Genomic DNA, 25043 nt, shown 5'->3' on the forward strand with positions numbered 1-25043 from the left:
TTATAAATAGTGTTGAGCATTCCGATACCGCAAGTATCGGGTATCGGCCGATACTTGCGGTATCGGAATTCCGATACCGGGATTCCGATACTTGGCGCGTATCGGATACCGGAATCGGAAGTTCCATGATTCAAAATTCAGAAATTCAGCCAATGAGAAAGATTCCAAGTGTGGGCACATCCTGTTTAGCATGGAGGGCATGAAACTACTGGCAAGGCTGTGATTGGCTGCTTAAATGATGTCATGATGCAGTTTAAAAGTCGCTGGCGCCATTTTGCGATCACTCTGCTGTGAATTCAGTTAGTGACAGGACGCTGTTTGCTGACTGAGGGACAGTTTAGAGATAGCGATTTGCTTCTTTGTGCTTTCCAAAGGCTAATTTAGCAACCGCTGTGTTCACCTACTAATCACCTTCCTTTTGCCTTGTAGCGCTGTTTTCACAGCGATCTGCAAGGTCTCTCTGTGTGTGTGTGTGAGTGCAGCCCACTCTCTAGTCTGAGTGCAGCCACATAGGCCATCCATAGCTGGTTGTATTCAGTTCAGGGAGGGTGGTTCATTGCCTCATACTGTCCTTTTTTTTTTTTTTTTTTGAAGTAGTGCAGGCTGCTGCACATTTTTTCCAAAAATTCCTATTAGTGTCTTTCCACCCGTCTCCAGCTAATTTGTGGAAAAACACTACATAGGATAAAGTAGAGGAGGGTTTTTGGGCCTTGCAGCGCCGTTTACGGCTGTCTGCACGGTCTCCGTGTGACTGCAGCTCGCCCTGTAGTCTGTGAGCAGCCGTAGCTTGGTTGTCTCCAGCTCAGGGTTCTTCACTGCGTCATACCGCCAAATCAATTTTCATTTTGTTTTCAAGTAGTGTAGTCTGCTGCTAATTAATTTAAAAAAATCCTATTAGTGTCTTTCCACCCGTCTCCAGCTAATTTGTGGAAAAACACTACATAGGATAAAGTAGAGGAGGGTTTTTGGGCCTTGCAGCGCCGTTTACGGCTGTCTGCACGGTCTCCGTGTGACTGCAGCTCGCCCTGTAGTCTGTGAGCAGCCGTAGCTTGGTTGTCTCCAGCTCAGGGTTGTTCACTGCGTCATACCGCCAAATCAATTTTCATTTTGTTTTCAAGTAGTGTAGTCTGCTGCTAATTAATTTAAAAAAATCCTATTAGTGTCTTTCCACCCGTCTCCAGCTAATTTGTGGAAAAACACTACATAGGATAAAGTAGAGGAGGGTTTTTGGGCCTTGCAGCGCCGTTTACGGCTGTCTGCACGGTCTCCGTGTGACTGCAGCTCGCCCTGTAGTCTGTGAGCAGCCGTAGCTTGGTTGTCTCCAGCTCAGGGTTGTTCACTGCGTCATACCGCCAAATCAATTTTCATTTTGTTTTCAAGTAGTGTAGTCTGCTGCTAATTAATTTAAAAAAATCCTATTAGTGTCTTTCCACCCGTCTCCAGCTAATTTGTGGAAAAACACTACATAGGATAAAGTAGAGGAGGGTTTTGGGCCTTGCAGCGCCGTTTACGGCTGTCTGCACGGTCTCCGTGTGACTGCAGCTCTATCCGTTGTCAGTTCAGCCCCAAAAAAATAAATAAATAATAAAGTTCACCAAACACACCAGTTACACCACTTTACATTTGTGTAGGCCACATTAGCTCATATTCAAGTCTAGTCCACACTTTAGAAAATTAGTGTGTCTTATACCTGTTAGGAGGAGTTGCTCAGGAATAAGCACACAAAGCCGTTAGTACTTTTCTGCTTATCTTTATCAGTCAACCAAGATGAAGAAGGCAGTGAGTAAGGCACGTGGGCGTGGGCGCGGAGCAGGGAGGGGACGTGGGGATTCTGTGCCTGCTGCGGGCACCGGTGAGTCATCAGCACCCACTTTCACAAGGGAACAGTCGTTCATGCGCAGCTTTGTCACCGAGCGCCGTACACCGCTGCTGCGTCAAGACCAAATTGAAGCCGTTGTGGGATGGATGGCAGCTAATGCATCAACTTCCATTAGTGCCACATCCTCTCAGACACAGAGCACTGGAGAGCAGCCATCTGTCTCTTCACCACCTGCAAAATTGCCCAGGCAGACAGAGATCCCAGGACAGGAGCAGTCTCTACTTCTGTTCTCTGAATCATCTCTTGGCTTGGAAACAGGGGGCCAGCCAAGCAGCATTGGAGAAATGGAAGAAGAGGCAGGGTGCAGTGATGCCCAACCGCTTTTTCTGTCTTCCTCTGAAGAGGCGGGTGGGCCAGTGGCTCCGGTCACCACCTCGCAGGCCGCATCAGCTGATGATGACACTCAGGTGCCACTTACTGGTGCGTGCTCTGCTGCTGAGACTACCCAGGAGGAGCAGTTGGGGGCAGAGGGTAGTGTAGATGATGAGGTCCTTGACCCATCTTGGCGTCAGGGACAGGAAGGTGGTGGGAGCAGCTCTGAGGAAGAGATTCCCCGTACGGCCCAAAGAGGGAGAGGGAGGGGGAAGACTGCGGATCCTGCAGCCTCCGCTTTGGCACCCGTAAGGAGCATGTCTCTTCCAAAAGTCAAAAGGGGGGCTCCCAAGACTTGCAGTGCCTGGTCCTTTTTTGACACAGTTGCAGATGACATTTGCTATGTCAGATGCAAGGTGTGTCATCAAAAAATCAAAAGAGGTCAAAAAGTCGCCAACCTCAATACCTCCAACATGTGGAAACATGTGCGCAACAGGCACCCGGCGGAGTTAGACAAACACACTGAAGAGCTAGGCCAACCAACAGCGGCAGCTACCACCTCTTCAGCTCGTGTTGCCTCTTCCTCTAGCTCACACGCAGCTGGTTCGGCTTCCTCCCAGGATCGCCGTGGAAGAACCTCTGGCCCTGTTGTCCAGAGACCCGCTGTCATTCCACCCGCAGCACCACTTTCCCAGTCAACCACACACTCCCAGCCCAGTCTACAGCCATCGGTAGTACAGGCATGGGAGAAAAGGCGGCCTTTCTCGTCAAACCACCCACGAGCACAGGCTCTGACTGCAGGCATTGCCAAACTTCTGTCACTGGAAATGCTGTCATTCAGGCTGGTGGAGACTGACAGCTTCCGTGACTTGATGTCATTGGCAGTTCCACAGTACAGTGTGCCCAGCCGCTTTTACTTCAGCAGGCAAGCCATCCCTGCCCTGCACAAGCATGTTGAGGGACACATAAAACACGCGCTACTGAACGCCGTCAGTAGCAAGGTCCACCTCACCACCGATGCGTGGACCAGTCAACATGGACAGGGGCGATACCTTTCCCTCACTGCCCATTGGGTTAATGTAGTTGAGCCGGGTACAGACCGTGCGAGTGGCGCAGGACGTGTCCTGCCCACTCCAAGGATTGCAGGAATCCATTCTGTACGCATTGACTCCTCCTCTTACACCAGTTCCTCAGAATCATCGCTGCAGGAGCCGTCACAGTCCACCTCCACATGGACCCGTGATGAACGTGTACCTGTTACGACCGACATGAGCACAGCCGTGGCCAAACGTCAACAGGCCGTCTTGAAATTAATTTTTTGGGGGAATCGTAGCCACACAGCGCAGGAGCTCTGGAATGCCATCAAGCAGGAGAGCGATGTGTGGTTTGAGCCAGCGAATCTCCAGCCAGGCATGGTAGTGTGTGATAATGGCCGAAATCTGGTGGCAGCCCTGGGCCTCGGCAACCTCACTCACATCCCATGTCTGGCACATGTGCTCAATTTGGTCGTGCAGAGTTTTTTGAGGGACTATCCGGATCTTGATGCACTGCTGCACAAGGTCCGCCTAGAGTGTGCTCACTTGCGGCGTTCCAGCACGGCAAAAGCGCGCATTGCGGCTCTGCAGCGCCGACACCGCCTGCCGGAACATCGCATCATATGTGACCTACCTACCAGGTGGAATTCCACGTTACATATGTTGGAGCGGTTGTGTGAGCAGCAGCAAGCTGTAATGGAGTACCAGCTGTATCAGGCGCAAAAAAGTCGCCGTCAGCGCCGTACAGACTTCACAACCACAGAGTGGGCCACTATGAAGGATGTCTGCCAGGTTTTGCGTCCCTTTGATTATTCCACGCGGATGGCGAGTGCAGATGATGCACTAGTCAGCATGACTGTCCCCCTTATCTGCCTGCTTGAAAAATCACTGCAAGCGCTAAGGGATGATGTTGTGGAAGAGGTGGAGGATGAGGATTCACCACTTCCATCATCTTCTGGACAGTCAGCGCCACGTGGTTCCTCACAAACGCGTAGGCAGGGGACAGTTTGTGAGGAGGATGAGGAGGAGTCAATGGAGGAGGAAGACATCCGTCCAGAGGAGGGAGTTCCCGAATTGTCCAGTACTCAGTGTGTACAGCGAGGGTGGGGTGATGACGAGCGGGCAGAGATCACGCCTCCAGCTGGGGACAGCGTTTCTTGGGCAGTTGGCAGTCTGCAGCACATGGTGGATTACATGCTGCAGTGCCTGAGAAACGACCGCCGCATCGACCACATTCTCAACATGTCTGATTATTGGGTGTTCACCCTCCTCGATCCTCGCTACCGGGACAACGTAGAAAGCCTCATCACACCGTTGAACCGGGAGCGAAAAATGCGGGAGTACCAAGACACACTGGTCAGTTCCATCATCTTCTCCATTCCAACTGAGAGAAGTGCTGCTACTGCATTCCAAAGCAGCTCAGTGCGTCCAGGCAGTGGTGGAGGCTCTGCACAAAGAGGGAGCAGAAGCAGTGCCTCTGCCCAAGGCAAGACCAGTATGGCCCAACTGTGGCACAGTTTTGTGTGCCCCCCACAAAAGTCTACACCATCACAGACGGCTCCAGTCAGCAGGAGGCAACGGTTCCGTCAGATGGTGACAGACTACATGTCTTGCCCTCTTGCTGTACTCCCAGACGGCTCTTCCCCTTTCAAGTTTTGGGTCTCAAAGCTGGATACATGGCCAGAGCTAAGCCAGTATGCATTGGAGGTGCTGTCTTGCCCTGCGGCCAGTGTATTATCGGAACGTGTCTTTAGTGCTGCAGGTGGTGTACTAACTGACCGTCGCATGCGACTATCCTCCGATAACGTTGACCGGCTTACTTTCCTGAAAATGAACAAGGCCTGGATCTCGCAGGAATTTGCCACTCCTCCTCCTGATTAAAAAATTAGGTCACTGTATACGTTATCCAGGTCTCCTGTTGTGTTCATCTTTCTACCACCTGAACTTAAATTCCTGGGCTCCAACACCGCCAGTTGAGGCTCAGACGTGCCGTCTGCACAGTGAAAACATACGACCCAGTGTTATTGGGTTTCAGTAACATCAGCTGATCCCCAGCTGTGTAGCCGGCAATGTGTCATGCGACCGCCACGCTGACACAACAACTGAAATGTAAGGGAATCTGTCCCCCCCCCCCCAAGGCGTTTGTTACTGAAAGAGCCACCTTGTGCAGCAGTAATGCTGCACAAGGAAAAAGGTAGCTATTTTGGTTTTGCTCCTTGCACACGCAAAACTTAACACTTATAAAATGTGTCCACTGATACCGTAAAACCGTCCCGGAGGTGGGACTTTCCTTCGTAATATGACGCAGCACAGCCGTCATTCCTACCCCCCCGGCGCCGCGCCCCAGCTCCTCAGCGTTGTTTGATTCCGTCCCGGAGCCTGCGCTGTTATGTTATCCCGTGGCCAGGCACACTTAGCGCTGCCCGTCTTCTGGCATCATTTGGTGTCAGGCTGGCTGCGCCTGTGCGGCCACGCTGGCCGAGAGCCCGCCTCGCAGTGTCTTCTGATTTAATCCCACTGGGGGCCTGGGATCTATGGACATGCGCAGTGCATATCTGAACCTCCACCTCTCACTCATCTCCCTATGGCTTCTTCAGACTGTTCGGTGTCAGCTGGTCCCTAATAGCATGCCACGGCCGTGACACCGCACAGTCTGGAAAAGAAGCCGTAGGGAGGGGAGTGAGAGGCGAGGATATGCACTGCGCATGGCCATGGATCCCAGGCCCCCAGTGGGATTACATCAGAAGACACTGCGAGGCGGGCTCTCGGCCAGCGCGGCCGCACAGGCGCAGCCAGCCTGACACCAAATGATGTCAGAAGATGGGCAGCGCTAAGTGTGCCTGGCCACGGGATAACATAACAGCGCAGGCTCCGGGACGGAATCAAACAACGCTGAGGAGCCGGGGCACGGCGGCGGGGGGGTAGTAATGATGGCTGTGCTGCGTCATATTACGAAGGAAAGTCCCACCTCCGGGACGGTTTCACGGCTTCAGGGGACACATTTTATAAGTGTTTAGTTCTGTGTTTGCAAGGAGCATGATGAAAAGAGCCACCTTTTCCTTTTGCATCTTTTGTGCTGCACAAGCTGGCTCTTTCAGCTACAAACGCCTTGGGGGGGGGGGTTAAAGGTTCCCTTTCGACTTTCTCAGGCTTCGGCCTACATTGTGTTCCTCTGCTTTTCCACCTGCCCCTGGGCTCCAACACCGCTAGTTGCCGTCCAGAAGTGCTGTACGCACAGTCAACAGTCCCTCCTCTGTTATTGGGGTTCAGTAACGTCAGCTGTTCCCCTGCTGTGTGTGTGGCAATCCCTCCTACCTCCTCCAACCTCCTCCAACCTCCTCCACCTGTCCCTGGGCTCCAACACCGCCAGTTGCCGTCCAGAAGTGCTGTACGCACAGTCAACAGTCCCTCCTCTGTTATTGGGGTTCAGTAACGTCAGCTGTTCCCCTGCTGTGTGTGTGGCAATCCCTCCTACCTCCTCCAACCTCCTCCAACCTCCTCCACCTGTCCCTGGGCTCCAACACCGCCAGTTGCCGTCCAGAAGTGCTGTACGCACAGTCAACAGTCCCTCCTCTCTTATTGGGGTTCAGTAACGTCAGCTGTTCCCCTGCTGTGTGTGTGGCAATCCCTCCTACCTCCTCCAACCTCCTCCAACCTCCTCCACCTGTCCCTGGGCTCCAACACCGCCAGTTGCCGTCCAGAAGTGCTGTACGCACAGTCAACAGTCCCTCCTCTGTTATTGGGGTTCAGTAACGTCAGCTGTTCCCCTGCTGTGTGTGTGGCAATCCCTCCTACCTCCTCCAACCTCCTCCAACCTCCTCCACCTGTCCCTGGGCTCCAACACCGCCAGTTGCCGTCCAGAAGTGCTGTACGCACAGTCAACAGTCCCTCCTCTGTTATTGGGGTTCAGTAACGTCAGCTGTTCCCCTGCTGTGTGTGTGGCAATCCCTCCTACCTCCTCCAACCTCCTCCAACCTCCTCCACCTGTCCCTGGGCTCCAACACCGCCAGTTGCCGTCCAGAAGTGCTGTACGCACAGTCAACAGTCCCTCCTCTGTTATTGGGGTTCAGTAACGTCAGCTGTTCCCCTGCTGTGTGTGTGGCAATCCCTCCTACCTCCTCCAACCTCCTCCAACCTCCTCCAACCTCCTCCACCTGTCCCTGGGCTCCAACACCGCCAGTTGCCGTCCAGAAGTGCTGTACGCACAGTCAACAGTCCCTCCTCTGTTATTGGGGTTCAGTAACGTCAGCTGTTCCCCTGCTGTGTGTGTGGCAATCCCTCCTACCTTCTCCAACCTCCTCCAACCTCCTCCACCTGTCCCTGGGCTCCAACACCGCCAGTTGCCGTCCAGAAGTGCTGTACGCACAGTCAACAGTCCCTCCTCTGTTATTGGGGTTCAGTAACGTCAGCTGTTCCCCTGCTGTGTGTGTGGCAATCCCTCCTACCTCCTCCAACCTCCTCCAACCTCCTCCAACCTCCTCCACCTGTCCCTGGGCTCCAACACCGCCAGTTGCCGTCCAGAAGTGCTGTACGCACAGTCAACAGTCCCTCCTCTGTTATTGGGGTTCAGTAACGTCAGCTGTTCCCCTGCTGTGTGTGTGGCAATCCCTCCTACCTCCTCCAACCTCCTCCAACCTCCTCCACCTGTCCCTGGGCTCCAACACCGCCAGTTGCCGTCCAGAAGTGCTGTACGCACAGTCAACAGTCCCTCCTCTGTTATTGGGGTTCAGTAACGTCAGCTGTTCCCCTGCTGTGTGTGTGGCAATCCCTCCTACCTCCTCCAACCTCCTCCAACCTCCTCCAACCTCCTCCACCTGTCCCTGGGCTCCAACACCGCCAGTTGCCGTCCAGAAGTGCTGTACGCACAGTCAACAGTCCCTCCTCTGTTATTGGGGTTCAGTAACGTCAGCTGTTCCCCTGCTGTGTGTGTGGCAATCCCTCCTACCTCCTCCAACCTCCTCCAACCTCCTCCACCTGTCCCTGGGCTCCAACACCGCCAGTTGCCGTCCAGAAGTGCTGTACGCACAGTCAACAGTCCCTCCTCTGTTATTGGGGTTCAGTAACGTCAGCTGTTCCCCTGCTGTGTGTGTGGCAATCCCTCCTACCTCCTCCAACCTCCTCCAACCTCCTCCACCTGTCCCTGGGCTCCAACACCGCCAGTTGCCGTCCAGAAGTGCTGTACGCACAGAGCCAAACACCTCGCCAATGTGTTAGTGGGGTTCAGCACCGCCAGCTGTTCCCCTGCTGTGTATACGGCAACGTGTACTGCGACCGCCACGCAGGCACAACAAGTTAAATGTAAGGGAACCTGACCCCCCCCCCCCCCCCCCCAGGCGTTTGTTACTGAAGGAGCCACCTTGTGCAGCAGTAATGATGCAAAGGGAAAAAGTGCCTCTTTTCGTGATGCTCCTTGCACATGCTGAACCAAACACTTATGAAATGTGTCCCCACACAGCGTTAAACCGTCCGGTAGGTGGAACTTTCCTTTGTCGTGTGACGCAGCACAGCCATCATTTTTACCCCCTTGGCGCCGTGCGCCCCCTCCTCAGCGTTGTTTGAATCTGTCCCGGAGCCTGCGCTGTTAGGTTAGCCCTTGGCCATGCACACATGTTGCGCTGCCCGTCTTCTGACCTCATTTGGTGTCAGGCTGGCTGCGCCTGTGCGGGTGCGCTGGCCGAGATCCCGCCTCGCAGTGTCGTCTAATGTAATCCCACCGCGGGCCTGTGATCCGTGCCCGTGTGCAGTGCATATCCTCTCCTCTCACTCCCCTCCCTATGGCTTCTTCAGACTGTGCGATGTCAGCTGGTCCCTAATAGCATGCCACGGCCGTGACACCGCACAGTCTGAAAAAGCCGTAGGGAGGGGAGTGAGAGGAGAGGATATGCACTGCGCACAGGCACGGATCACAGGCCCGCGGTGGGATTACATTAGACGACACTGCGAGGCGGGATCTCGGCCAGCGCACCCGCACAGGCGCAGCCAGCCTGACACCAAATGAGGTCAGAAGACGGGCAGCGCAACATGTGTGCATGGCCAAGGGCTAACCTAACAGCGCAGGCTCCGGGACAGATTCAAACAACGCTGAGGAGGCGGCGCACGGCGCCAAGGGGGTAAAAATGATGGCTGTGCTGCGTCACACGACAAAGGAAAGTTCCACCTACCGGACGGTTTAACGCTGTGAGGAGACACATTTCATAAATGTTAGGTTCCGCATGTACAAGGACCATAATTGAAAGAGCTAAGTTTACCTTTTCCAGCATTAGTGCTGTACACAATGGCTCTTTCAGCTACAAACGCCTGGGGGGGGGGGGGGGGGTTAAAGGTTTCCTTTCAACTTGCTCGAGTGCAGGCTTCGGCCTACACTCCGCTCCCCCTGCTCCTCCTGCTGACCCTGGGCTCTAACACCGCCAGTTTTTGCCCAGATGTGCTAGCTGCACAGAGAAAAACACCAGCCAATGTGTCAGTGGGGTTCAGCACCGCCAGCTGTTCCCCTGCTGTGTAGCCGGCAACGTGTCCTGCAAAAGCCACGCAGACACAAGAACTGAAATTGAAGGGAACCTGTCCCCCCTCCCCCAGGCGTTTTTACGTTATCCAGCCACCTTGTACAGCGGTAATGCTGCATGTGTGCAAGGTGGCTCAGAAACGTATTCTCCTCGCACATGTGGAACTGAAAACACGTCTGAAATGTGTCCTCTGTGTGACCATTTAACCGTCCCGGTGGTGTGACTTTCCTTTGTAATGACACGCTGCAACCCCCTTGGTAGCGCTGCCCGTCTTCTGGCATCATTGTTTGGCTGCCTGCGCCTCTGCGGCCGCCCTGACCCACACAACGCCCCTCGGTGTCTTATTTATTGGGACTGCGAGGGTGTGATTCATGGGCAGGATCAGTGCATCAGTTCGCCTGTCCCTCCTCTCCTTCCGCCTTCTTCGGACTGTGCGGCTTCATGGCCGTGGCATGCGATAAGGGATCAGATGACGCCGCACAGTCTGAAGCGGGTGTAAGGACCCGAGTGTGAGAGGCCAACATATGTGCTGCGCCAGGCCCTGAATCCCAGCCCCGCAGTGTTTTAACAATGTTAAGACACTGCGGGGCTGGGATTCATGGGCATCGCGAACCGCACCGGCCGACATTACATGATGCCAGAAGATGGGCAGCGCTAACGGCGCTAGGCCAGGGGATAACACGACAGCGCAGACTCCTGTACAGCAAATAACAACGCTCGGGAGGCTGCACCCAGCACCAAGGTGGGATTCTTGACACCTGTGCTGCGTCTCATTACAAAGGGAACTCTCGCCTCCATTACACAGTTTGACTGTATAAAGGGCTGAATGTTATACGTGTTCCATTCAGCGTGTGCAAGGAGAAAAATTACAAGAGCAACCTTTGACTTGCGCAGCACTGCTGCTGCATAAGCTGTGGCTCTTCTACTTTGTAACCCCTGAGGGGGGGTTAAAGGTGACTTTTGAAATCGGTTCAATTAGGCTTCGGCCTACACTCTGCTCCACCTGCAGAGCCCGGGCTCCAACAACGCTAGTTGCTGTCCGGAAGTGCTGGCTGCACAGAGCCAAACACCTCGCCAATGTGTCAGTGGGGTCCAGCACCGCCAGCTGTTCCCCTGCTGTGTAGCCGGCAACGTGTCCTGCAAAAGCCACGCAGACACAACAGACCCAAAGCTGCTGCCAGTGCAGGCTTCGGCCTACACTCCCCTCCCCCTGCTCCTCCTCCTCCTGCTCCTCCTCCTGCTGTCCCTGGGCTCTAACACACCGCCAGTTGGGGCCCAGATGTGCTAGCTGCACAGAGAAAAACACCAGCCAATGTGTCAGTGGGGTCCAGCACCGCCAGCTGTTCCCCTGCTGTGCAGCCGGCAACGTGTCCTGCAAAAGCCACGCAGACACAAGAACTGAAATTGAAGGGAACCTGTCCCCCCTCCCCCAGGCGTTTTTACGTTATCCAGCCACCTTGTACAGCGGTAATGCTGCATGTGTGCAAGGTGGCTCAGAAACGTATTCTCCTCGCACATGTGGAACTGAAAACACGTCTGAAATGTGTCCTCTGTGTGACCATTTAACCGTCCCGGTGGTGTGACTTTCCTTTGTAATGACACGCTGCAACCCCCTTGGTAGCGCTGCCCGTCTTCTGGCATCATTGTTTGGCTGCCTGCGCCTCTGCGGCCGCCCTGACCCACACAACGCCCCTCGGTGTCTTATTTATTGGGACTGCGAGGGTGTGATTCATGGGCAGGATCAGTGCATCAGTTCGCCTGTCCCTCCTCTCCTTCCGCCTTCTTCGGACTGTGCGGCTTCATGGCCGTGGCATGCGATAAGGGATCAGATGACGCCGCACAGTCTGAAGCGGGTGTAAGGACCCGAGTGTGAGAGGCCAACATATGTGCTGCGCCAGGCCCTGAATCCCAGCCCCGCAGTGTTTTAACAATGTTAAGACACTGCGGGGCTGGGATTCATGGGCATCGCGAACCGCACCGGCCGACATTACATGATGCCAGAAGATGGGCAGCGCTAACGGCGCTAGGCCAGGGGATAACACGACAGCGCAGACTCCTGTACAGCAAATAACAACGCTCGGGAGGCTGCACCCAGCACCAAGGTGGGATTCTTGACACCTGTGCTGCGTCTCATTACAAAGGGAACTCTCGCCTCCATTACACAGTTTGACTGTATAAAGGGCTGAATGTTATACGTGTTCCATTCAGCGTGTGCAAGGAGAAAAATTACAAGAGCAACCTTTGACTTGCGCAGCACTGCTGCTGCATAAGCTGTGGCTCTTCTACTTTGTAACCCCTGAGGGGGGGTTAAAGGTGACTTTTGAAATCGGTTCAATTAGGCTTCGGCCTACACTCTGCTCCACCTGCAGAGCCCGGGCTCCAACAACGCTAGTTGCTGTCCGGAAGTGCTGGCTGCACAGAGCCAAACACCTCGCCAATGTGTCAGTGGGGTCCAGCACCGCCAGCTGTTCCCCTGCTGTGTAGCCGGCAACGTGTCCTGCAAAAGCCACGCAGACACAACAGACCCAAAGCTGCCGCCAGTGCAGGCTTCGGCCTACACTCCCCTCCCCCTGCTCCTCCTCCTCCTGCTCCTCCTCCTGCTGTCCCTGGGCTCTAACACACCGCCAGTTGGGGCCCAGATGTGCTAGCTGCACAGAGAAAAACACCAGCCAATGTGTCAGTGGGGTCCAGCACCGCCAGCTGTTCCCCTGCTGTGCAGCCGGCAACGTGTCCTGCAAAAGCCACGCAGACACAAGAACTGAAATTGAAGGGAACCTGTCCCCCCTCCCCCAGGCGTTTTTACGTTATCCAGCCACCTTGTACAGCGGTAATGCTGCATGTGTGCAAGGTGGCTCAGAAACGTATTCTCCTCGCACATGTGGAACTGAAAACACGTCTGAAATGTGTCCTCTGTGTGACCATTTAACCGTCCCGGTGGTGTGACTTTCCTTTGTAATGACACGCTGCAACCCCCTTGGTAGCGCTGCCCGTCTTCTGGCATCATTGTTTGGCTGCCTGCGCCTCTGCGGCCGCCCTGACCCACACAACGCCCCTCGGTGTCTTATTTATTGGGACTGCGAGGGTGTGATTCATGGGCAGGATCAGTGCATCAGTTCGCCTGTCCCTCCTCTCCTTCCGCCTTCTTCGGACTGTGCGGCTTCATGGCCGTGGCATGCGATAAGGGATCAGATGACGCCGCACAGTCTGAAGCGGGTGTAAGGACCCGAGTGTGAGAGGCCAACATATGTGCTGCGCCAGGCCCTGAATCCCAGCCCCGCAGTGTTTTAACAATGTTAAGACACTGCGGGGCTGGGATTCATGGGCATCGCGAACCGCACCGGCCGACATTACATGATGCCAGAAGATGGGCAGCGCTAACGGCGCTAGGCCAGGGGATAACACGACAGCGCAGACTCCTGTACAGCAAATAACAACGCTCGGGAGGCTGCACCCAGCACCAAGGTGGGATTCTTGACACCTGTGCTGCGTCTCATTACAAAGGGAACTCTCGCCTCCATTACACAGTTTGACTGTATAAAGGGCTGAATGTTATACGTGTTCCATTCAGCGTGTGCAAGGAGAAAAATTACAAGAGCAACCTTTGACTTGCGCAGCACTGCTGCTGCATAAGCTGTGGCTCTTCTACTTTGTAACCCCTGAGGGGGGGTTAAAGGTGACTTTTGAAATCGGTTCAATTAGGCTTCGGCCTACACTCTGCTCCACCTGCAGAGCCCGGGCTCCAACAACGCTAGTTGCTGTCCGGAAGTGCTGGCTGCACAGAGCCAAACACCTCGCCAATGTGTCAGTGGGGTCCAGCACCGCCAGCTGTTCCCCTGCTGTGTAGCCGGCAACGTGTCCTGCAAAAGCCACGCAGACACAACAGACCCAAAGCTGCCGCCAGTGCAGGCTTCGGCCTACACTCCCCTCCCCCTGCTCCTCCTCCTCCTGCTCCTCCTCCTGCTGTCCCTGGGCTCTAACACACCGCCAGTTGGGGCCCAGATGTGCTAGCTGCACAGAGAAAAACACCAGCCAATGTGTCAGTGGGGTCCAGCACCGCCAGCTGTTCCCCTGCTGTGCAGCCGGCAACGTGTCCTGCAAAAGCCACGCAGACACAAGAACTGAAATTGAAGGGAACCTGTCCCCCCTCCCCCAGGCGTTTTTACGTTATCCAGCCACCTTGTACAGCGGTAATGCTGCATGTGTGCAAGGTGGCTCAGAAACGTATTCTCCTCGCACATGTGGAACTGAAAACACGTCTGAAATGTGTCCTCTGTGTGACCATTTAACCGTCCCGGTGGTGTGACTTTCCTTTGTAATGACACGCTGCAACCCCCTTGGTAGCGCTGCCCGTCTTCTGGCATCATTGTTTGGCTGCCTGCGCCTCTGCGGCCGCCCTGACCCACACAACGCCCCTCGGTGTCTTATTTATTGGGACTGCGAGGGTGTGATTCATGGGCAGGATCAGTGCATCAGTTCGCCTGTCCCTCCTCTCCTTCCGCCTTCTTCGGACTGTGCGGCTTCATGGCCGTGGCATGCGATAAGGGATCAGATGACGCCGCACAGTCTGAAGCGGGTGTAAGGACCCGAGTGTGAGAGGCCAACATATGTGCTGCGCCAGGCCCTGAATCCCAGCCCCGCAGTGTTTTAACAATGTTAAGACACTGCGGGGCTGGGATTCATGGGCATCGCGAACCGCACCGGCCGACATTACATGATGCCAGAAGATGGGCAGCGCTAACGGCGCTAGGCCAGGGGATAACACGACAGCGCAGACTCCTGTACAGCAAATAACAACGCTCGGGAGGCTGCACCCAGCACCAAGGTGGGATTCTTGACACCTGTGCTGCGTCTCATTACAAAGGGAACTCTCGCCTCCATTACACAGTTTGACTGTATAAAGGGCTGAATGTTATACGTGTTCCATTCAGCGTGTGCAAGGAGAAAAATTACAAGAGCAACCTTTGACTTGCGCAGCACTGCTGCTGCATAAGCTGTGGCTCTTCTACTTTGTAACCCCTGAGGGGGGGTTAAAGGTGACTTTTGAAATCGGTTCAATTAGGCTTCGGCCTACACTCTGCTCCACCTGCAGAGCCCGGGCTCCAACAACGCTAGTTGCTGTCCGGAAGTGCTGGCTGCACAGAGCCAAACACCTCGCCAATGTGTCAGTGGGGTCCAGCACCGCCAGCTGTTCCCCTGCTGTGTAGCCGGCAACGTGTCCTGCAAAAGCCACGCAGACACAACAGACCCAAAGCTGCCGCCAGTGCAGGCTTCGGCCTACACTCCCCTCCCCCTGCTCCTCCTCCTCCTGCTCCTCCTCCTGCTGTCCCTGGGCTCTAACACACCGCCAGTTGGGGCCCAGATGTGCTAGCTGCACAGAGAAAAACACCAGCCAATGTGTCAGTGGGGTCCAGCACCGCCAGCTGTTCCCCTGCTGTGCAGCCGGCAACGTGTCCTGCAAAAGCCACGCAGACACAAGAACTGAAATTGAAGGGAACCTGTCCCCCCTCCCCCAGGCGTTTTTACGTTATCCAGCCACCTTGTACAGCGGTAATGCTGCATGTGTGCAAGGTGGCTCAGAAACGTATTCTCCTCGCACATGTGGAACTGAAAACACGTCTGAAATGTGTCCTCTGTGTGACCATTTAACCGTCCCGGTGGTGTGACTTTCCTTTGTAATGACACGCTGCAACCCCCTTGGTAGCGCTGCCCGTCTTCTGGCATCATTGTTTGGCTGCCTGCGCCTCTGCGGCCGCCCTGACCCACACAACGCCCCTCGGTGTCTTATTTATTGGGACTGCGAGGGTGTGATTCATGGGCAGGATCAGTGCATCAGTTCGCCTGTCCCTCCTCTCCTTCCGCCTTCTTCGGACTGTGCGGCTTCATGGCCGTGGCATGCGATAAGGGATCAGATGACGCCGCACAGTCTGAAGCGGGTGTAAGGACCCGAGTGTGAGAGGCCAACATATGTGCTGCGCCAGGCCCTGAATCCCAGCCCCGCAGTGTTTTAACAATGTTAAGACACTGCGGGGCTGGGATTCATGGGCATCGCGAACCGCACCGGCCGACATTACATGATGCCAGAAGATGGGCAGCGCTAACGGCGCTAGGCCAGGGGATAACACGACAGCGCAGACTCCTGTACAGCAAATAACAACGCTCGGGAGGCTGCACCCAGCACCAAGGTGGGATTCTTGACACCTGTGCTGCGTCTCATTACAAAGGGAACTCTCGCCTCCATTACACAGTTTGACTGTATAAAGGGCTGAATGTTATACGTGTTCCATTCAGCGTGTGCAAGGAGAAAAATTACAAGAGCAACCTTTGACTTGCGCAGCACTGCTGCTGCATAAGCTGTGGCTCTTCTACTTTGTAACCCCTGAGGGGGGGTTAAAGGTGACTTTTGAAATCGGTTCAATTAGGCTTCGGCCTACACTCTGCTCCACCTGCAGAGCCCGGGCTCCAACAACGCTAGTTGCTGTCCGGAAGTGCTGGCTGCACAGAGCCAAACACCTCGCCAATGTGTCAGTGGGGTCCAGCACCGCCAGCTGTTCCCCTGCTGTGTAGCCGGCAACGTGTCCTGCAAAAGCCACGCAGACACAACAGACCCAAAGCTGCCGCCAGTGCAGGCTTCGGCCTACACTCCCCTCCCCCTGCTCCTCCTCCTCCTGCTCCTCCTCCTGCTGTCCCTGGGCTCTAACACACCGCCAGTTGGGGCCCAGATGTGCTAGCTGCACAGAGAAAAACACCAGCCAATGTGTCAGTGGGGTCCAGCACCGCCAGCTGTTCCCCTGCTGTGCAGCCGGCAACGTGTCCTGCAAAAGCCACGCAGACACAAGAACTGAAATTGAAGGGAACCTGTCCCCCCTCCCCCAGGCGTTTTTACGTTATCCAGCCACCTTGTACAGCGGTAATGCTGCATGTGTGCAAGGTGGCTCAGAAACGTATTCTCCTCGCACATGTGGAACTGAAAACACGTCTGAAATGTGTCCTCTGTGTGACCATTTAACCGTCCCGGTGGTGTGACTTTCCTTTGTAATGACACGCTGCAACCCCCTTGGTAGCGCTGCCCGTCTTCTGGCATCATTGTTTGGCTGCCTGCGCCTCTGCGGCCGCCCTGACCCACACAACGCCCCTCGGTGTCTTATTTATTGGGACTGCGAGGGTGTGATTCATGGGCAGGATCAGTGCATCAGTTCGCCTGTCCCTCCTCTCCTTCCGCCTTCTTCGGACTGTGCGGCTTCATGGCCGTGGCATGCGATAAGGGATCAGATGACGCCGCACAGTCTGAAGCGGGTGTAAGGACCCGAGTGTGAGAGGCCAACATATGTGCTGCGCCAGGCCCTGAATCCCAGCCCCGCAGTGTTTTAACAATGTTAAGACACTGCGGGGCTGGGATTCATGGGCATCGCGAACCGCACCGGCCGACATTACATGATGCTAGAAGATGGGCAGCGCTAACGGCGCTAGGCCAGGGGATAACACGACAGCGCAGACTCCTGTACAGCAAATAACAACGCTCGGGAGGCTGCACCCAGCACCAAGGTGGGATTCTTGACACCTGTGCTGCGTCTCATTACAAAGGGAACTCTCGCCTCCATTACACAGTTTGACTGTATAAAGGGCTGAATGTTATACGTGTTCCATTCAGCGTGTGCAAGGAGAAAAATTACAAGAGCAACCTTTGACTTGCGCAGCACTGCTGCTGCATAAGCTGTGGCTCTTCTACTTTGTAACCCCTGAGGGGGGGTTAAAGGTGACTTTTGAAATCGGTTCAATTAGGCTTCGGCCTACACTCTGCTCCACCTGCAGAGCCCGGGCTCCAACAACGCTAGTTGCTGTCCGGAAGTGCTGGCTGCACAGAGCCAAACACCTCGCCAATGTGTCAGTGGGGTCCAGCACCGCCAGCTGTTCCCCTGCTGTGTAGCCGGCAACGTGTCCTGCAAAAGCCACGCAGACACAACAGACCCAAAGCTGCCGCCAGTGCAGGCTTCGGCCTACACTCCCCTCCCCCTGCTCCTCCTCCTCCTGCTCCTCCTCCTGCTGTCCCTGGGCTCTAACACACCGCCAGTTGGGGCCCAGATGTGCTAGCTGCACAGAGAAAAACACCAGCCAATGTGTCAGTGGGGTCCAGCACCGCCAGCTGTTCCCCTGCTGTGCAGCCGGCAACGTGTCCTGCAAAAGCCACGCAGACACAAGAACTGAAATTGAAGGGAACCTGTCCCCCCTCCCCCAGGCGTTTTTACGTTATCCAGCCACCTTGTACAGCGGTAATGCTGCATGTGTGCAAGGTGGCTCAGAAACGTATTCTCCTCGCACATGTGGAACTGAAAACACGTCTGAAATGTGTCCTCTGTGTGACCATTTAACCGTCCCGGTGGTGTGACTTTCCTTTGTAATGACACGCTGCAACCCCCTTGGTAGCGCTGCCCGTCTTCTGGCATCATTGTTTGGCTGCCTGCGCCTCTGCGGCCGCCCTGACCCACACAACGCCCCTCGGTGTCTTATTTATTGGGACTGCGAGGGTGTGATTCATGGGCAGGATCAGTGCATCAGTTCGCCTGTCCCTCCTCTCCTTCCGCCTTCTTCGGACTGTGCGGCTTCATGGCCGTGGCATGCGATAAGGGATCAGATGACGCCGCACAGTCTGAAGCGGGTGTAAGGACCCGAGTGTGAGAGGCCAACATATGTGCTGCGCCAGGCCCTGAATCCCAGCCCCGCAGTGTTTTAACAATGTTAAGACACTGCGGGGCTGGGATTCATGGGCATCGCGAACCGCACCGGCCGACATTACATGATGCCAGAAGATGGGCAGCGCTAACGGCGCTAGGCCAGGGGATAACACGACAGCGCAGACTCCTGTACAGCAAATAACAACGCTCGGGAGGCTGCACCCAGCACCAAGGTGGGATTCTTGACACCTGTGCTGCGTCTCATTACAAAGGGAACTCTCGCCTCCATTACACAGTTTGACTGTATAAAGGGCTGAATGTTATACGTGTTCCATTCAGCGTGTGCAAGGAGAAAAATTACAAGAGCAACCTTTGACTTGCGCAGCACTGCTGCTGCATAAGCTGTGGCTCTTCTACTTTGTAACCCCTGAGGGGGGGTTAAAGGTGACTTTTGAAATCGGTTCAATTAGGCTTCGGCCTACACTCTGCTCCACCTGCAGAGCCCGGGCTCCAACAACGCTAGTTGCTGTCCGGAAGTGCTGGCTGCACAGAGCCAAACACCTCGCCAATGTGTCAGTGGGGTCCAGCACCGCCAGCTGTTCCCCTGCTGTGTAGCCGGCAACGTGTCCTGCAAAAGCCACGCAGACACAACAGACCCAAAGCTGCCGCCAGTGCAGGCTTCGGCCTACACTCCCCTCCCCCTGCTCCTCCTCCTCCTGCTCCTCCTCCTGCTGTCCCTGGGCTCTAACACACCGCCAGTTGGGGCCCAGATGTGCTAGCTGCACAGAGAAAAACACCAGCCAATGTGTCAGTGGGGTCCAGCACCGCCAGCTGTTCCCCTGCTGTGCAGCCGGCAACGTGTCCTGCAAAAGCCACGCAGACACAAGAACTGAAATTGAAGGGAACCTGTCCCCCCTCCCCCAGGCGTTTTTACGTTATCCAGCCACCTTGTACAGCGGTAATGCTGCATGTGTGCAAGGTGGCTCAGAAACGTATTCTCCTCGCACATGTGGAACTGAAAACACGTCTGAAATGTGTCCTCTGTGTGACCATTTAACCGTCCCGGTGGTGTGACTTTCCTTTGTAATGACACGCTGCAACCCCCTTGGTAGCGCTGCCCGTCTTCTGGCATCATTGTTTGGCTGCCTGCGCCTCTGCGGCCGCCCTGACCCACACAACGCCCCTCGGTGTCTTATTTATTGGGACTGCGAGGGTGTGATTCATGGGCAGGATCAGTGCATCAGTTCGCCTGTCCCTCCTCTCCTTCCGCCTTCTTCGGACTGTGCGGCTTCATGGCCGTGGCATGCGATAAGGGATCAGATGACGCCGCACAGTCTGAAGCGGGTGTAAGGACCCGAGTGTGAGAGGCCAACATATGTGCTGCGCCAGGCCCTGAATCCCAGCCCCGCAGTGTTTTAACAATGTTAAGACACTGCGGGGCTGGGATTCATGGGCATCGCGAACCGCACCGGCCGACATTACATGATGCCAGAAGATGGGCAGCGCTAACGGCGCTAGGCCAGGGGATAACACGACAGCGCAGACTCCTGTACAGCAAATAACAACGCTCGGGAGGCTGCACCCAGCACCAAGGTGGGATTCTTGACACCTGTGCTGCGTCTCATTACAAAGGGAACTCTCGCCTCCATTACACAGTTTGACTGTATAAAGGGCTGAATGTTATACGTGTTCCATTCAGCGTGTGCAAGGAGAAAAATTACAAGAGCAACCTTTGACTTGCGCAGCACTGCTGCTGCATAAGCTGTGGCTCTTCTACTTTGTAACCCCTGAGGGGGGGTTAAAGGTGACTTTTGAAATCGGTTCAATTAGGCTTCGGCCTACACTCTGCTCCACCTGCAGAGCCCGGGCTCCAACAACGCTAGTTGCTGTCCGGAAGTGCTGGCTGCACAGAGCCAAACACCTCGCCAATGTGTCAGTGGGGTCCAGCACCGCCAGCTGTTCCCCTGCTGTGTAGCCGGCAACGTGTCCTGCAAAAGCCACGCAGACACAACAGACCCAAAGCTGCCGCCAGTGCAGGCTTCGGCCTACACTCCCCTCCCCCTGCTCCTCCTCCTCCTGCTCCTCCTCCTGCTGTCCCTGGGCTCTAACACACCGCCAGTTGGGGCCCAGATGTGCTAGCTGCACAGAGAAAAACACCTCGCCAATGTGTCAGTGGGGTCCAGCACCGCCAGCTGTTCCCCTGCTGTGCAGCCGGCATCGTGTCCTGCAAAAGCCACGCAGACACTTGCTCTTGTACCTTCTGCTCCCCATCCTGGTTCCAGTACCGTCAGCTGGTTCCGGGCAGAGCCTTTGGCTTAGGTGCCTCCCTTTGGTATCCGAGTTCCACCAACGTCAGGTGGTCCTTGGTAGTGCTTTCAGGCACGGGTACCTCCTGCTTAGTAACCGGGTTCCAGTAACGTCAGCTGGTCCTCGGTAGTTCCATTGGCTCTTGGACCTTCGGCTACCCATCCGGGTTCCAGCACCGTCAGCTGGTTCTCGGCAGTGTCTTTTGCTCTTGTACCTTCTGCTCCCCATCCTGGTTCCAGTACCGTCAGCTGGTTCCGGGCAGAGCCTTTGGCTTAGGTGCCTCCCTCTGGGTATCCGAGTTCCACCAACGTCAGGTGGTCCTTGGTAGTGCTTTCAGCACAGGTACCTCTTGCTTAGTAACCGGGTTCCAGTAACGTCAGCTGGTCCTCGGTAGTTCCATTGGCTCTTGGACCTTCGGGTAGCCATCCGAGTTCCAGTTCCATCAGCTGGTTCTCGGCATTTTCTCAGCCTTCTTGTACCTTCTGCTACATTTCCAAGTTCAAGAGACTAAACACAATGACCCAGAAGACCACCCCTAAGATGACGACGACACCAGAGACGACAACCACCGTGATGACGACGACCCTGGAGACGATGACCCCGAAGACCACCCCGATGACGATGACCCCGGAGACGACGACCCTGAAGACCACCTCGATGACGACGACCCCGGAGACGACGACCCTGGAGACGACGACGACCTGGAAGACCGAGAAGCAGAAGAACAAGAGGCTGCAGAACAAAGAGCAGAAGGACATTAAGCATAACACAAAATATCAGAGCAAAAAATATTATGTAAATTATAAGCAGAAGAAGACTAAGCAGTGTATGGGGGTGAGTCCGTTCCTCCTCGTGGTGCCCCTGGATAAAGCCTGATGCTGCAGGCCAAACTGAACGCGGACAAATGTAACTGTTTTGTGACAGGCAGAACGGAAGGTGTAATCTTCAAACTTTTATAGATAACAACTACGGGAATGCCTGTCACAAATAAGAATATGATGAACAAGTTGAATATGATGAAGATAATAGTAAAATAAAAAGAATATGAACAATGTAACCCAAAAAATAATAGGTAGAAGATGAAGAAGAAGATGAATAAGGTGAAGAAGTTGATGTCAAAGAAGCTGATGATGAGGATAATTAAGAAGAAAGCGTGGGAGAAGTAAAAAGGAAGGTGAAGGGCGTGGAAGTAGTGAAACATCAATATCTGACATAAAAAAAAAAAAAAAAACATAGTCAAATTCTTTCTAACGCCGAACTTCATAAAAAAAATTAAAAAATCCTGCTATTCTATTACATTGGGCTAAACCTCTGTCCCTTTAATATCTCCGCCACGTCCCCCAATACATCCTACAATATTCTTAGTTGTTTTCCTTCATGTAGAATGAACCTACAAGTGTATAAAGGGTTTATTTTGATTCCGATATTTTCGTCCCATTGACTTGCATTGGGATCGGGTATCGGTATCGGATTGGATTCCGATACTGTGACGGTATCGGCCGATACTTTCCGATACCGATACTTTCCGATATCGGAAAGTATCGCTCAACACTAGTTATAAATAAAAATGTTTTGTTGATTCAAACTTGCAGTCTGCTTTACTGAATTCAGCATATAGTTATTTGCAGGTCTAGTAGGCGGGGTAATGGGCAGGGTGCATGTATACAGATGCATACATATAATGAGTGTGAGTGATGAAACATGTTAGTTGTTTTTAACAAAGCGTACACATCAGTGGATATAAACTGTAATTTTGTTTTATAACGAAAATAAAGATAACAACAACAAAAAACTTAAATATAACAAAAACAACAACAACAACAAAAAATTAATGGCTGCCGCTCTGCTGTTGTGCAGCCACAAAACTTGCCAGCATCACTCCGTGCTGTTTGACTTGCTCAGTCAGTGTCCGCTGTGTCGCCATCATCCTCCTGTGTGAAGCCAGGAGGTCCTCTAATGTAGGGATTTCTATGGAGGGAATGGTAAAACTTATTTTGTACATGCATCTAACTATCAGGTACGTGTTTGTTATTTAACACTTACGGTTTCCGGGTAGCTCGGGTGATGACGAGCTGAGGGACCACCCGGATCCTCTGGCATCACCGGCTAGGGAAATATACAACACTTCATAGTACACGACACGCCTATCCTTTACAAGTTGTATGGACCTTTTTTTTTTAGTGCAAGAATTACCGGGAGACAAGGCTTCACCCATATCACGGAGTGATGCTGGCGAGCCTGTTGGTGACGAGCCTGTAGGTGACTCCGGCTGGGGCTCCGGGTCTGCTGGTGCTGGAGAAAAAATAAATTATTACATTATTACATACCTGAGGTGCTGCACTGTAATTACTGTTGTAACTAATGTGCCGCCATATACAGGGCCGTATATTGGGTCATATGACCAGGGGCCTTATTGTATGCAGAACTGTGCAGTGCTGGTTGTCATGGTGATGGATGAGGGTTCGTTTATGTGTGGGGTAAGGAGGGGTTTACAGTGTGGATGGAGCAGAGCCGCATGTGTACGAGGTGTGCGGAGCGGAGCCGGGTATGTACGAGCTGTACGGAGATGACTGGCATGTGTGCGAGGTGTAAGGAGTGGAGCCGCGTGGGTGCGAAGCGGAGTCGTGTGTGTGTGTGTGTGCGCGGTGTACGTAGCGGAGCCGGGTGTGCACGAGGAGCACTCGGCGGTGCCAGGTGTGTACGAGGAGCACAGAGCGGAGCCGGGTGTGTACGAGGCGCACTGAGCGGAGCCGGGTGTGTACGAGGCGTGCGGAGCCGAGCCGGGTGTGTACGAGGCGTGCGGAGCCGAGCCGGGTGTGTGCGGAGCGGACCGGCATGTGTGCAGAGCCACATGCGTGTGTGTGTACGGAGCAGAGCATTATGTGCTGCCATTATACAAGATGGAGCACTGTGTGGTGTATACGTATATGTGTGTATACTGTCCCCCCTGAGCTGTGTATCGGTGATACATATACATGTCCCCGCCTTTGTAATAACGTCCCCTGTCCTCTATTAACGTTTCCAGTCCAGTAATCGCATCCCCCGTCCTGTAATGACATATCTTGCCTGTAGTAATGGTCTGTCTTGTAAGTACATGAGGCCGAGTCCCTTCCTCTGGAAGTCTGCAGTGGCAGAAGTGGGACAATGCAGCCGGCCCTGAATGGGAGTAGGGGGGTCCGAGAGGTGCAATGCTGTCGGCTTGATGTTGGCGGTGAGCTACTTGAAGTGCATTGCTTTCCTGGCGGCCATATTTCTGATGCTGTGTGCGGAGATTGTGATCTTGGTCCAGATGCGATCTCAGTCTGCGCATGCGCCGACTATGGCGGCGGTATTCCTGAAGCTGGGAAAATAATGCACTTACGCCATAGCCAGGAGCACGCAGGCAGCATTGGTGTGGTCAGCGGAGGACAATTAGAAGGAGGGACCGCTGACAGACTTCCTAGGCCTAAAATAATAAATTAGGCTGTATGCAGTTTTAAATTGGTAACAGGGGTACACAGGCAGCATTGGTGTGGTCAGTGGAGGACAATTGGAAGGAGTGTCGGACACAGTAAGTACACCGAGTCCCAAAACCTAAAGTGATGTTAATGTATCCAAAACTAAAATAAAACAAACCTCCCCCCACAAAAAAACAAAAGGGTGGCATACTTTGGTACAGGGGTGTGCTCCTATGCTGACTTTCAGACATTGTAATTTTGGCGCAAAGTATTTCCTGGTGTAAATGTAGGACAGGGCCCCTGAATATTTAAAGAAGAATCATACATGTCAACAAGTTGTTATTGTCTGTGCCAGGCATGGAAGGATTTCAGCGTCTATACAAAACAGTGGTGGAGCAGCGACAGATAATTTAGCAAGTGGTGGAGCACTGTTTGACATTGGGGGGGACACTCTCTCCTGGACGGCGGTACAAGCACAGGGCCCCTCATGTTACAACGGTGTGTCTGACGTTGGGTGCGCGCCACCACCGCCCTCATTATCATTGGAATATGTCATGTAATTGTTTTTTTTTTGTGTATAGAAAACAGTTTAGAAAGCTTTATAGTTTAGTTTATGGTCAGGGAGGGATGGTGATGAGCAAGGAAGGTGCAGGGACAGGTAGTGATGGCTACTTGCGGACATGTGCGGCACTTGCGGTTTTGCACTTGCGTTGAGACAAAAAAACACTGCTAGCATCTTTTTTTTCTGCTGTTGCAAGAACCGCAAGTGCTGCACATGTCCACAAGTCCCATAGGGAATGAATGAGGCCAAATGCAGTGTTGTCGTAACTGATCTTTTACACGACAGATGAGGAAAAACTGTTGGATCTGCCATGAATGACAAAAAACAGTGGTGTGAAAGT

At 54.0% G+C, this 25043-nt stretch overlaps 1 long non-coding RNA gene across 1 annotated transcript; it reads right to left on the reverse strand.

Moving 5' to 3' along the window:
- Positions 1 to 22605: 22605 nt before the first annotated feature.
- On the reverse strand, positions 22606 to 22984 carry LOC143794029 (uncharacterized). Its single transcript, XR_013220390.1, has 3 exons — positions 22898 to 22984; positions 22748 to 22810; positions 22606 to 22672 (listed from the first exon to the last, which is right to left on the reverse strand). It is a non-coding gene; the product is annotated as an uncharacterized LOC143794029 (long non-coding RNA).
- Positions 22985 to 25043: the final 2059 nt, after the last annotated feature.

Source organism: Ranitomeya variabilis, chromosome 1 (assembly GCF_051348905.1).
Source record: "Ranitomeya variabilis isolate aRanVar5 chromosome 1, aRanVar5.hap1, whole genome shotgun sequence".
NCBI lineage: Eukaryota > Metazoa > Chordata > Amphibia > Anura > Dendrobatidae > Ranitomeya > Ranitomeya variabilis.